We start from the raw sequence: 13,999 nt of genomic DNA, 5'->3' as shown, positions 1-13,999 counted from the left end.
TTATGGCCAATTTTACATTTAAAATTCAATGGTGTGCCGTGTGGGCTAGACGGACATTGGGACCAGTTTAGATTACATTCTGGTGGAGGTCAGTTCAAGGTCAGGTCAAAGAAGGCTAAATTTCTAAGTTGACATTTTGCATAAAAGGGGTATCTATTCGATGCAGCTCATCACAGGAAATACAATGGTGGTCTTTGGCTTGCTCTGTTTGTTCTGTAACGGCTAAAAATTGAATTTGAAAATTTTACGTAATAAATTTAGAGTAGTTTTTTGCCATAACTTTGCTAAAAATGGAGCTATCGAGTTTAAGTTTGTCATATCTAGAGCAGATAGTTCTATAAGATATATTCCAGTTTTAATTTTGAAAGTTGTTGGTATTTTCGGGGTGTTATGCTTCTACAGTTTTGATGGTCAAAATCATTTTTTGATTAGAAATAAGAGCTAGCAGTTTGGTAGCGCTGTTTATTTTACATCTTTTTGATCTGAAATATTTTTCGTCATTTTCAAAACTGTAAGCGTGACAGCTGTTCCTGCTAAACCTTTTATTGGGTCGAAAATGACAGAACATGATATCACTCTGACGTCATTTATGACTAGCCTTTCATAAAGGCTCTGGAAAAATTTGGTCACAAGGTGTAAAAATGATGCCCGGTGGGGTCTTGAAAGTTTGGTGGCGACATTTGCTATACTTAAGAGATATCGACTGAAAAGGAGAGAGGGGCCGTTTCGCGCCGCCCTCCCCCCCCCCTCAACGGGGCTTTCAGTTGCTGCTCTCGCAGAACTCTTGGTTATATTACAACGTAGTGGAATTGCAAGTGGCAGTATAATCTTCCTGCCAGCGCCGGACCAAAGTTTAAACATGCAGGCTGAATTTTAACATTTAACTTTTGAATTTTTAAACCGCTGAGCTTTTTAGAAGTTGTATGAACTGTTCAGCTCCTTTTTTGGTCCATCACAGCGGGCTTGTATGTCATTTCTCAACCAAAATCGAATTAAAAACTTTTTATTTGTTCTGGTTACCTCGCCAACTTCTTAACTGAATCGTTTAGTAGCTTTTTATTGGGCACTACCCACGTTGTCTGTCTAGCTTTTCGTGTCATAGACACTGCCTATGAGTATGACACGAAAAGAGGCTGCTGACATTTTTTTTGTCGCAGTTGGATAATACAAATCCACGTCCCAGTGGCTGCTCGATCGCACTTTCCCTGGCTCGCCTCTCCCACCATGCTAGACTTTGACCGGCACAGCCATCGCCTCAGTGCCTCGGGCGGTGACTCGTTCAAAGGGGCTCACAATTCGTATGGTGCCGTGGCTCTCAAACCAATACAGAACAGTGAAACGCACAGGCTCACTTTCCATATAAGGCGAACGGCTGATTCTGGCGCCGGGGCTTCATTCATGCTAAGGCGCCCACACAGCGCCGCATTTCAGTTAGTGTCGGGCGCAAAAGCTACTATGCTCCGCCCCTCAATCACGTGACCCTGCCCTAACGTGGCCTCAGTCACGTGGTGTTTCCACTTCTTGGCGCATGGCGGCGCTAGTCTCGCAGGGGCGGTGGTAGCTTGCTCCCCCGCCGTCCGGGGGTGATGGGTAGCAACTGCTGGTGACTGTACGTATGGTATAAAGTACGTATGACTATGGACAAAAGTACGTCACGGACAAAAGTACGTATAGCTAATGTACGTTGGGTAAAAAGTACGTATGGACAAAAGTACGTCACGGACAAAAGTACGCATCGCAGAAGTACGTAGGGTATAAAGTACGTATGGACAAAAAAGTACGTCACGTACAAAAGCCTACGTATAGCAAATGTACGTAGAGTATAAAGTAGGGTAGCCTTGGGCAAGACGCCCCACAGATAATTTATTTTGCTATATAGGTACCTATGTACTTTTGTCTCACACCACCTGGAAGGCCAAATTTGTGCTCAATGTGTTCTTTGGACATTTTACTTTAAATTCCACCCCTCAAATTCATTCACTTATGATCGGACTCCCAGCTAGGAAGTGCTTTGTGAAGCAACTGCAAATGGGGCATTTTGCCCCAACCCCAGGGCAAAACGCCCCACGGCCTGAGGCAAGAAGCCCCATACACTAGATTAACCCTGGCGGGCCCGGGGGCGTTTTTCGCCCTCCCCTGGCGAATATTTGCGATAGCTCCCGAATGTTTATAGGGATAGGAAAGCGAAACTTTCAGTACCGTTTCTCCCATCAATTTGACATCTTCTGAAGTAAAAAAAAAAAATTGTATCTAGCCCCATTGATGACGTCACAAAGTCGATTTTTCTAGACCCCTGCACGGCAAACTTCGGTGTCACAGACGCGAACTTCAAATAGGCAATAGCTGCTAAAAATATAGTTTTAGAGATAAAGACAAATTACGAGCACGGCTGTGTAGCGTTTGACCTATGTAGAGAAAAATACAAAAATAGTTTTAGTGACCTGAGGTCAGAGGTCAGGTCAACGACCCCGAGCTGTGGTTTTAGTTTTTCGCAAATAACTTCGACAAAAATGGTCCTGGAGCTACGGCAGTGGTACCATCGCATTCGCCTTGTCAAGCCGCGTCGAATGAACTATATTTTGTTTGGAAAAGGACAAGTTTTATGTTGACCTCGTGTGACCTCGAATGACCTTTGGTTGACCTTGACACATCAAAAGTCGTTCATGATGGATTCCTACCCGCTGGTCACGAATCTGGCATCTATTTTCCTCTAAGCCTTTATTTAGAGCCTCCGGATGGCCAAATTGTCTTATTTATTATTACTAACTTGAATCAGTGAAATAGCCTCTAGCAAGGACTCTCTTCTGTGACCTTGACCTTTGAGCAGCCCTGTATCGTAAGATGAACCACAAATGGGCACCTGATAAGCCTCAAAACATTTCAAAACATCTTGGATGTTGACACGCAAGATGTACGAAAAAGTGCAAAGTTTGAGGTCAATTTTGAGCATGACCTTGACCTTGACCTTTAATGTTGAGCACATTTTCGGAATTCTCAGATGATTCTCTTCTTTCGTTTGACACCCAATTTTGCCGGTTTTATGCATCCTGCCGTCCTCTAGAACGCTCACTTTGAGATCACTACGCATGTGCCGGTTTTTGCCTTTGACCTTGACCTATGACCTTGAAAATTGACCTGAGGTCAAAAATTTTGGGTGCTTTAGAATCGTCTCGTAAGGACCTTTCGTTTGGTATCTCTTTTGTTTGCGTAGATCCCTTATTTACGGAGTTAGACAGGGGGCGAAAAACGCCCCTCCCCGGGCTGCGGTGGTTGGATTTACCCCCCGGGCCCGGACGGGTTAACAGAAGAGAGGATCTTTCCCCAGAACCCTGCCAGTTCCGAGAAACATCGGTGAGGCGTTTTACCTCGGCGGAGCGACTTGCCCCGGTCTACCCTACGTGTGGACAAAAGTACGTCACGGACAAAAGTACGTATAGCAAATGTACGTAGGGTATTAAGTACGTACCCCACCCTTGGGTTAAGTTGATCAATGTGTAATACCTTTCTTATTCTTTATTTAATGAACATTTGTTACAAGGCATAGCAAAATTTCTCGATGAGTAAATGGGCGAAATGGACAAAGCTATATTATTTGGTATATGAATTTATCATGAGTTCCCTGTAGTATGGCAACAGAGCAGCAATAAAGAAAAAGTGTCTCAACTTACACTACTATACCCTACTTCTAGCTTACGTACTTTATACACTACGTACTTTGGCATACGAACCGTACGTACTTTTGGCATACGTACTTTTTACACTACGTACTTTTGCATACGAACTTTTGCGTACGAACATTTGCGTACGTACTTTTGGCATACGTACTTTATACACTACGTACTTTTGTATACGTACTTTTGCGTACGAACATTTGCGTACGTACTTTTGGCATGCGTACTTTATACACTACGTACTTTTGCATACGAACTTTTGCGTACGAACATTTGCGTACGTACTTTTGTCATACGTACATTTTACACTGCGTACTTTTGCATACGTACTTTTGCGTACGAACATTTGCGTACGTACTTTTGGCATACGTACTTTATGCACTACGTACTTTTTCATACGTACTTTTGCGTAGGAATATTTGCGTACGTACTTTTGACATACGTACTTTATGCACTACGTACTTTTGCATACGTACTTTTGCGTACGAACATTTGCGCACGTACTTTTGGCATACGAACTTTATCGCCTACGTATATTTGCGTACCAACATTTGCATACGTACTTTTGTCCTACGTACTTTTGTCCTACGTACTTTAGCGATACGTACTTTAGTCCTAAAATCGGTTGGGACGGGACAGCCTTGAGAAAAAAAGCGCGCCGCGTGTTTCAGCAATCACCAACGGCTGAAAATATTTTTGAAAGCCGAATTAGCTACAGTAGTTTGTAGATATCGTTCCAAGCCCCAAGGGTAACTATTTACTCTATGACTGGCTTATTTTTCAAAAGTAAATTTTACACATTCTTCCATTTTTGACATCTTAACCCGCGCCCCACTGGGGTCTGCGTATTAGTGATGTCAATTTCAGAAAACGTAGGTATGTCCAATGTTCGTCCAATGTCCAATACTTACGTCGACTGTCCGTCCAAAAATGTCCAAGCCAGCCATTTGTCCAAAGGTGTCCGACATCTACGCAATAGTTTACACTCAACACCGTTATTTAATTTGGTTTTAATGTATCGTTACCAGCTCAAAAGTGGTATTTATATCGAAAGCTGAGCTTTCGAATAGCCAATCAATGTTTTACTTTATGATTTACACGATTACTTTATGAAAATGTTGAGGTGTAGCAAGCGATTGTCCAAAGTTGTCCAAAGCCTGCTGTCATTGTCCAACCGAATTCCGAATTGGACATTGGACAAAATCGGAATTCCGAAGATTCAAGTTCCGATTGACACCACTACTGCGTATAACACGCCCTACGGGGGGGGGGGCTCTTCATAGCCCCCCCTCCTAACTCCGAAACTACTGGGCCGATCGTCAAAATTTAAACGGCGTCTGATAGTCCCGGAAAAACTGTCCAGCGAAACCTAATTTCATTGACCTCCAGGTCACCGATGACGTCACAGGTCAGTTCAAAGTAAAAATTATCGATAATTGACTTGTTTACATTTTGGGCTCTGGCCGCCGTCCTTTAAGTCAGATCGGACTCATTTTTGGTTTACGCACTCATGAACAGATGCTTTAGTTACCCTGAGGGTATAAGACTTGTACTTTGATTTTCAGGCCAGGGACAGGTCATCACAGGTCACGGAAATATTATATCATGCGTCGGTCACGTGACACATATTTTATGGTCCATTACTCCAATCCAATAGGCCATAGATTTCAAATCTAGTGTCATTTGTGTCATTCGAGGTCATTTTGAGTTGAATTTAGCTTAGGTCAGGTCACTTTCAGGTCAAAAAAGGCCAAATTTTGAAGTTAAAATTTTTTTTCAAAAAATGTGTATCGGATGCAGTTTGAGCTCAGGAACACGAAGGTGCTATTTACATTAATGTACGATGTCAAATACGTACCGAAAAATTGATTTGAAAAATTTATAATTGTGAAATTTTTGTTATAATGCGTATAACTTGGCCATTTTTGAAGATAGGTATCTGGCTAAAACTTGCTAGAGTAAGTCTTAAGCATGTGTTCTATCATATATCTTCCGGTTTTTATGAAAAGTCAAAAAGTTTTTGAAAAATATAAATTTTGAATTTTATTACATATAATTTTCCAAATTTTCAAAATTTTGAAATTCAGATATAGCAGTTTGATAGCGCAGTCTATTCTGAGTCCTCTCATGCTAAGAAAATGGATCTAGCTTAAAAAACTGAGCTCTTGGGAGCGATTGCCGTGGTTCAATGTTTTGCGTCGAAATCGGCCGAACAGTACGTCACTCTGACGTCATTTCCGGCCGACCTATGGTAGCTACGAAGTTCATCTTTTGGCACAAGGTGACAAGGTGTACCTACAATTGATGCATCCGAAGGTACTGAAAATTTGGCGTCGATACGTCAAGCAGTTCGGAGGTTATTGCAGAAAAACGGGAGGGGCTACGAATAGCCCCCCTCCCCCCCCCCAGTGGGGCGCGGGTTAACCCTCGCCCTGGCAGGGCATTTTTCATAACACCCCAGTAAACATGCATTGCCGCCGACGTCGGCCCGACGTCGGGGTGACGTCGGCATCTCGGCATCAGCATGCCGACGTCGGTCCAACCTCGGCACGACGTCGGCTGGATGTCGGATATGCCCGCATGTACCGACGTCGGGCCGACGTCGGACCGAGATCAATTGCTGAGGTCCAGCCGACGTCGGGCCGACGTGGGGGCGACGTCGGACCGACATCGGACGCTGTTTTGACCGTTAAAGTAATATGAAATACTTGTTTCATGTTTCATAAAGAGCTTCTGTATTCAAAATATCCTCAGGAAACTCAAATCTTCCTCCACGCCGCAACCCCCTGATCCGGACTGGACGGGAAACTTTATCCCATTTGGGATTGCCCGTAAGCCGAGCTTGCCCGCAGCCGGGTGCGGTGAGTGCTTGGGGGCTGCTCGGCCTATCCTTTGGTCAGGCTCAGCCCCGGCAACTCACCAGGGCCGGGCCAAGTTCATATAGAAAAGGCCAGTCGGCAAGTGTCACTTTGCCAAAGTGCCACTTATCAAAGGGACACTTTGGGAAACGTTGGTACAGGTGTGTAAGAGTGGCAATATGAATCCATTGTGGGGTCGCCCTTTCCAATAAGTGTCACGTAACAGCAATGGGACCAGGGACTCTATATGAACTGGACCCAGGGTGCTTGTCAAGAAGACCGATGTCTCCATCCTATCATCCTTCCGGCTCTGAAATGGTCTTGTCAGACCGAAAGGACATACGTCGTCCACTCCAGAAGTTTTGAGACTGGCCTCGTAAAATCCATATGAACAGTGCTAGATACTTGTTGTTCTCACAAGTCCTTACTACAGTTGTTATAAATGTACTTGCGTAACTTTGTTTTTCTACGTTGCAAAAGACGGCAACGGCGTCACCCTGAACATGGCAAGTCGCACGCGGCTTGTCACAGTGACCAGTGTAGAGCACAGTCAGGTTGTTCATGTGAAGACAACTTGGAGGGTCGCTGTGCAATAAATTTTTTGGATTAGCTTGGCAAAAATGCTCGAGAAACATAGCAAATTGGCTCTCAAGTGACTTGAGACGAAAGCTGGATGTATTTATTTTTTACCATCATGAGACCAATAGACAAAAGGTCCAATGAAAACACACTGACTCCTTCAGACCCAATAAAGACAGACAGCGCAGGTTCCCTGGGAAGCTCAAATTAATCCCTTACTTAGAACAAAAAGGCAAAAACTTCATAACCTGGGTCCCCTACACGGCCAGATTGTCAACAAGGAATGATTCGTGAAGGTTCTGAGGGAGTTGAGAAAGAGATTTCGCCGCAAAAGGTCGGAACTCTTCAACTCTGGCCAGGGGCTCCTGCACCAGGACAGCGCACACACCCACATGTCCACCATGGAGACGAACTATCTGACACAGATGTGCGTCAAAACCGTCCGTATCCCTTCCCACAGTCCTGATCTGGCCCCCTGGCTTCTGGATGTTCCCCAGACTGACAGGGAAGCTCAGGGGCCGTCTTTCGGAGGATGTGGAGGAGATGAGTGAGGCTGTGACAGAGGCCCTGGGCAGTGGGCACCTTCACTTTGAAGGCCTATCAGCAGGCCTTCAGGCAGTGACAGGAGCGCTAAAGCAGGTGCATTGGACTCGGGAAGTTCCATTTCGAGAGTCATACAAGTTCCATGCTTCTCTGAAACAGACAACTGTCTCTACTGAAAAGTCTCAAAACTTCTGGAGTGCACCACGTAAGCCAACAAAACAAACTTATTTTGCTATCTGGCTGCGTGGTGTAGTGATTAGCGCACTAACCTCGCGTTCAAATGACACGGGGTTCGAATCCCATCGCCGGCTGATGCTTTTGGCGTGTTGTCCCAGTAAACATGCCGACGTCGGCGACTGGGGGGCTCGAATCCCGCCGCCGGTTGATATTTTTGGCGCGTTGTCCCAATAAACATGCCGACGTCGGCCCCGTCGGTCCAACGACAAACGATCTCGTCAACCTCGGCAAACGACCTCGTCCCGACGTGGGCTCGACGTCGGCTCGACGTCGGAACATGCGGGCATATCCGACGTCCAGCCGATGTCGGGCCGAGGTTGAACCGACGTTGGGCCGACGTCGGCATGTTTACTGGGACGGCCTGGCCTGGCGGGGGGGGGGGGTCGATGCGACCCCCTCGCGATTGGCTCCTATGGGCTATGGCACCTAGAAACACCAAATTTGGTAGGTAGGTGGGCCCCCTGGAGATCTGGCCTGGCCCCTCTGCAAATTTGGTTGCTCTATCTAGGTCAATATTTAGCGGGGTTGGGGGGGGGGCTAAAAATAAAAAAAAAATTCGCTAAAAACAGGTCAAAAGTTTTTCACTTATAACTTTTGATCTGATTAACCCGCGCCCCGCTGGGGGGGGGGGGCAGAATCTGCCCCCCTCCCGTTTTTCGCCAATAACTTCTAAACGCGTTACGCCAGCGACGTCAAACTTTTAATACCTTATCATACATCAATTTGACACGTTCCCTGAAAATTTGAGCGAAATCCGTCGGAAAATTTTTGAGAAATTGACGTTTTAGTGACGTCATGTTCGCCATTTTCGCCTAAAAAACGGCAAAATTTCAAACGCCGCTAACTTCTTCATTTTTAAAGGAATCAAGACGTAACAAAAAAGGTTATACGTGATTCTACTTTGTCTATCAAATGGCTATCTCGGTTTTTTGAAAATTTTGGATTTTGGCCAAAATTTTTCCAAAAAAAAACTGACTTTTTTGGGAAAATATTTATAAAATCCAAAATTTTGAGTTTATCGAAAAAACCGGAATATATGTCAAAGAAGTGGTCTATGTGCACCTACATACCAATTTTTAGAAGAATCGGTTCAAAAATGTGGGAGTTATTCAAAATTTTATGACGTCACGACACACAAAAATTTTGAAAAATGTTTTTTTTTTTGGAAGTTCTAGACCTCGTACGGAGATAAAAATAGCACCATTCGATTTGCCGTGAAAAACTGCATCGGGTAGACACCTTTTTAGGCCTTAACAACCAACTTCAAAATTTGACCTCACTTGACCTGACCTTGACCTGACCTCGACCTGAAATTCATCCAGAGGTGGTCCATATCACTTATTGAGTGTGCGTATTGAATTACATGAGTAAAATGACCCATAAAACATGTGTCACACATGCCCTTTTCTATATTTTGTTTTTGGTGACCTGACCTGACCTGACCTGACCTTGACCTTGACCTTTGAATGACATGGTGTGCAACGAATATTGTCTTGGTAGTCTAAGAACACGTTTTGGGCAATCAGTCTCAGTCCATTCTTCGGCAACTACGGTGCAAGGCCGATACTGTAGAAACTTGCATTTTGTACCCTTGACCTGACCTTGACCTGACCTCTGACCTACTTAAGAAAAAAATGGGCTCTTAAGATCCGTCTTGTTGAGAGCTTTCGATTGCCGTTTTCCCCGTCTTTCTACGACCATCGGTTCGGAAGTTAGACAGGGGGGGGGGGCAGAATCTGCCCCCCCCCCCCCCAGCAGGGCGCGTATGGCTGAATAGCCCAGCGGGGCGCGGGTTAAGATAGAGCAAAAAGAAAAGCACCAGTGGACTCAGCACGTCAAGGCATGCTTCGAATGATACCTATACTTTTTTGCTTCCGTGTACTTCAATTTTTATTAGTGAGTATCTGCTAACGCAGTTTCTTGGGTAGCACAGTATTTACACAAACAAACATGCTTCCAGCCCTTGGATTATTCCTCACTTGAATGAAAATTTTGCTATTATAACTATTCCAAGCAGTTGACAGGTTTTAGTGCTATGCAAAGTCGGAACCATGGGGCCCGGGAACGATTTTCAAGTTGGGGGGGGCGAGCCTAAAATGCCTGACATGATGCATATGAAGCAGTGGCGTAGTTAGGGGTCTAAGGGGACACGTACCCCCCCCCCACACACCCATCGGGTTGAAAGGGACCCTCGGGTCCGAGAGGACCTGCGGTGCCATTTGACCGCTGAGGGTTAACGATGGCCATATTTCGACTCAGAATGGCCTCATAGGTCTCGTTAGAGCACCTTATGGGCCCTAAATAACCACACTAAAATCTCAACAAGGGCCCCACGCCGGCTTCTGAGGGAATCTTGCAGATTTTAAGGGCCCCTCGGTGGTCTCCAAAGGCCCGTTACTGGCCTCTGAGAGTTCTTACCGGCCTATGAGGGGCCAGTTCTAGGGGCATTTCCCGCCTGTGATGGTCACACACTTATTTTTCCGAGGGTCCCATAGCGGCAACTGTGGGGGCCCTCATCGGCGCCTATGAGGGCCCACACCGGTGTCTTTGAGCGTTTCACACCCCCAACTCTGAGTGCCTATACCAGTGCCTTTTAAAGCCCTATATGGGCGGCTCTGAGGACCCAACAGTCAACACCTGCGCATCTAAAGGCCACCCACTGGAAACTTTTGAGGGCCCCACACCGGTGACTCTGAGCCCTGAGGGCCCCACCGGCGTCTGACAGTACCATGCCGGTCTCTAAGGACCCCACAAGACTTCTTCTGCCGGCCTAAGGGCCCCGTGCCGGTCACTGAGAACCCCCTGTTGGTTTGTAGAGGGTTCGCGTCAGCAGCTCTAAAGACCCCACACCCGTCTGTAACGGCTCCACACCAGCGTCTATGAGATCCCAGAGCAACGCCTGTAAGGACCCTCACCGGCGCCTCGGAGAGAATCACACTAGCACCTCTGTGCGCCCGAACCGGCACCTGCATGGCAGCCCATACCAATGCCTTTAACCCTATTAGTGGCAGGGGGGGTTGTTTTTATCCACCCCTCAGGTTTTTCGGGAATATCTCCGAAACCGCTGAAGCTACGATGCTGAAATTTTCTGACTTTTCCTAAAACTAAATTGGGCACATTCCCTGAAAATTTCAAGTTCATAACTTTACCAGGGGCGGCTCCAGAGCACTGGGAATTGGGGGGTCCAATTCGTGAAGCGAGTCATTTGGGCGAAGATCACGATGCTGCACCAGTTTTACGAACAGTGAATAAAAGGTATCATGTGATAACATATACAGTTATTGTGCATCCTCTTTTGACACGTTTTTGCTATAATAGGCGGATCCAGGCGTCCAAAAAGGGGGGTTATGTTTTACCTCCCAACATAGGTGCCCTGACACCGCCTATGCATTACCAATACAATTTTAGTCGTTCTCTCATAAGAAAATTATAACATAACAAGACCATTACCACCCTTTTTAGAAACAGTACCAACAAAAACCTTATTTACTATACTTTTTGTGTACCCCCAATCTCAATGATCTGTATCCGCCTATGATTTTTGAAAATGCATATTTTTAGGATCCATGTGAATTCCTGGTTCATTCTCTATCGATCGGCAAAAGTTGCGTTAAGATTGGTTCGGAAACCTGGCCGTGATAAACAGTCTAAAATGTATCTGCAATTTACCCGTTTTTACCCCCCTCTACCCCCCTATTGACATTTTTTAATTTTTATTTTTTAGAAATGTAGATCACGTTGAGCGAAATCGAATACCGTTTGAATTTTGAAAATCGGCCCGTTAGATCTCGAGATATCAAGGGGGGGGTCGTAAACAGCCCCCCCTGCCACTAATAGGGGGTAGCCAGGAGCCTGCCACTAATAGGGTTAACCCGCGCCCTGCTGGGGGTCCTGGATTTCCACGCCCTGCTGGGGGGGGGGTGTTTGAACACCCCCCCCCCCTTCTAACTCGGCTCCTGGGCCACGTAGCGATACGCGGAAGGCGGCGTTCGAAAGAGCGTCAAAAATAATGAGGAAATCACTTCGGTCAATTTTTTGGTCAGGTCAAAGGTCAGGTCACCAGAGGTCATTGAAGGCAAAATTTCGCCGATTTCCAGGTCGAATGTCGACAATTTCCAAGAAGCCAACGCATAACTCGGCAACCAATAGAGCTACAGCGCCGCGGAAAAGCGCATTCGATAGCCCTTTTAACGCCCTTTCTGAGTAATGTTCTCAGATTTGACCTAACGTCAACGGTTTTGCCTGCAGGGGGCAAAAACTGCAAAAATAGCCGATTTTTTCGGAAACAGTTTTTCTGCAATAACTTTTGACCCAAGTCTTGTACGAGCTCACTTTTACCGGCATCGTGTTCCTCTCGTCAAGACGCATCGAATGAACTATAACTTGACCTTGAAAGGTCAACTTGAAAATTTGACCTCAGGTCAAGGTCATGACCTGACCGGAAAGGGTCATGTTGCATATCAGTCGATCCGTATCGTCGAGCTGAACACATCTAAGGCGTTTTCATCGCTCTAGCATGCCTCTATCAAAAGTTATTTGCGAAAAACTGTTAGATACCATTCGTGACCTTAGATGACCTCAGGGCATAAACAGGAGTCACGGACACCATTTTCATGTTCAGTGTGTCTAAACCACTTGTAATTCAGTGTTTAGGAGTGTTTATAATGTCTTTCGTCCAAAAGAGGCGCATTTCAATTTTCTCCCATTGACTTATAATGGGGAGGTCGCAAAATTGACCTGACCTTAGGTCATCGATATCAAAATTCTGAGATATACATTTTGTACATGCTATTGCTCTTAGCAATCGCTGAAAGTTTCAAAGCGATCGGTCACTCGGTGTAGCTATGACAGACATTGAAACTTTTTATGAGGTTAGGTCACTTCAAGTGACCTGGTGACCTGACCTTGAATGACCTTGGTCTGAAATTTTCACAACATGTGTAGAATTGATGTATGATAAGGTGTACCAAAAACGGCGGCGCTCCGCGCCGCCGTTTTTGAGATATTCGCGAAAAACCACAAGGGGGGGGGGGGGTGTTCAAACACCCCCCCCAGCAGGGCGCGGGTTAAAGGCCCCTTACCGGCGGCTCTGAGGGCCCTATACGCCGGTGATTCTGACGGTGCTACCGATAACCAAATGCATCAGACAAGCCCTTAGTGTCGCTGAGCTTTAATCCCATAGATACCGGCCTTCCGAGGGCGCCACGTCAGTGCACTCATTGCCCCACACCCCTCCCTCACACCCGGAGCGGGTAAACTGTGTTATACCTATATTATAGCAACGATTTTACCACCGTTGTACGTTACATATTTCTCAAAGTTTTCTCAAAATGGTCTAGTATAAAATCTGGCCTGCCAAACTCATGGCCAAGGCCAGGCCCAAACCAAAGCGGGATGACAATAGCAGATGTTGTCGAATCGATACTGTATCAGCAGAAACCATTCAGATGGCTAGGAAAATGCCGTGTGATGATGTTTAGATGGAAAACAAGAAGGAAAGAAGTCCGGAAAAGGGAGGAAAGATCCTTTTACGCTGCCTCAATGTTGAGGGGGCGCCGCCCCCTCGGGCCTCGGCTCTCGAGTTGGGGGGGGGGGGGCAAGCGCCCCCGCTGCCCCCCCTGTTCCCGGGTCTATGGGTCACTCAACCATCCCGCGCCGGCAGTCTCCCATGGCGGCGCCGGGCGCGTAACGGCCGCCGCGCCGCCGCTCTGGCAGGATGGTTGATTTTATACCCCTGTTTTTAGAAAAGTTGTGGACCGATTTACTTAATTCTTGCATGAAAAGATCCGCCATTCAATTCTTAGCAGGTAGGTACCGAAAATTTGACGTCAATGCAATTGCACGGTCCGCCGCCCATATTGCGGTGCTGCCATCTATTGACAAGGCTGGAGAGCTAAAGCCGTTTGGCTATTTCCACTTCTGACACACCATGGGGAGCGACATGACAATTGGGCGAATTGGTCAGAAGTTCTGCTTGGGGGGGGGGGGGGATGAAGATACGATGCGGACTGGAGTGGAGGCAAAATCAAGATTACTTTACTAATGAGGATTTGGCAGTATATTCTGCAATATGGCAGCAATACTGTGGTCTACAAAAAAGCGCGCTAGCCG

The sequence above is a fragment of the Amphibalanus amphitrite genome, unplaced genomic scaffold (assembly GCF_019059575.1).
Source record: "Amphibalanus amphitrite isolate SeventyFive unplaced genomic scaffold, NRLGWU_Aamphi_draft 000636F_arrow, whole genome shotgun sequence".
NCBI classification, from domain to species: Eukaryota; Metazoa; Arthropoda; class Thecostraca; order Balanomorpha; family Balanidae; genus Amphibalanus; species Amphibalanus amphitrite.
Note: the sequence above shows the minus strand (reverse complement) of the source record.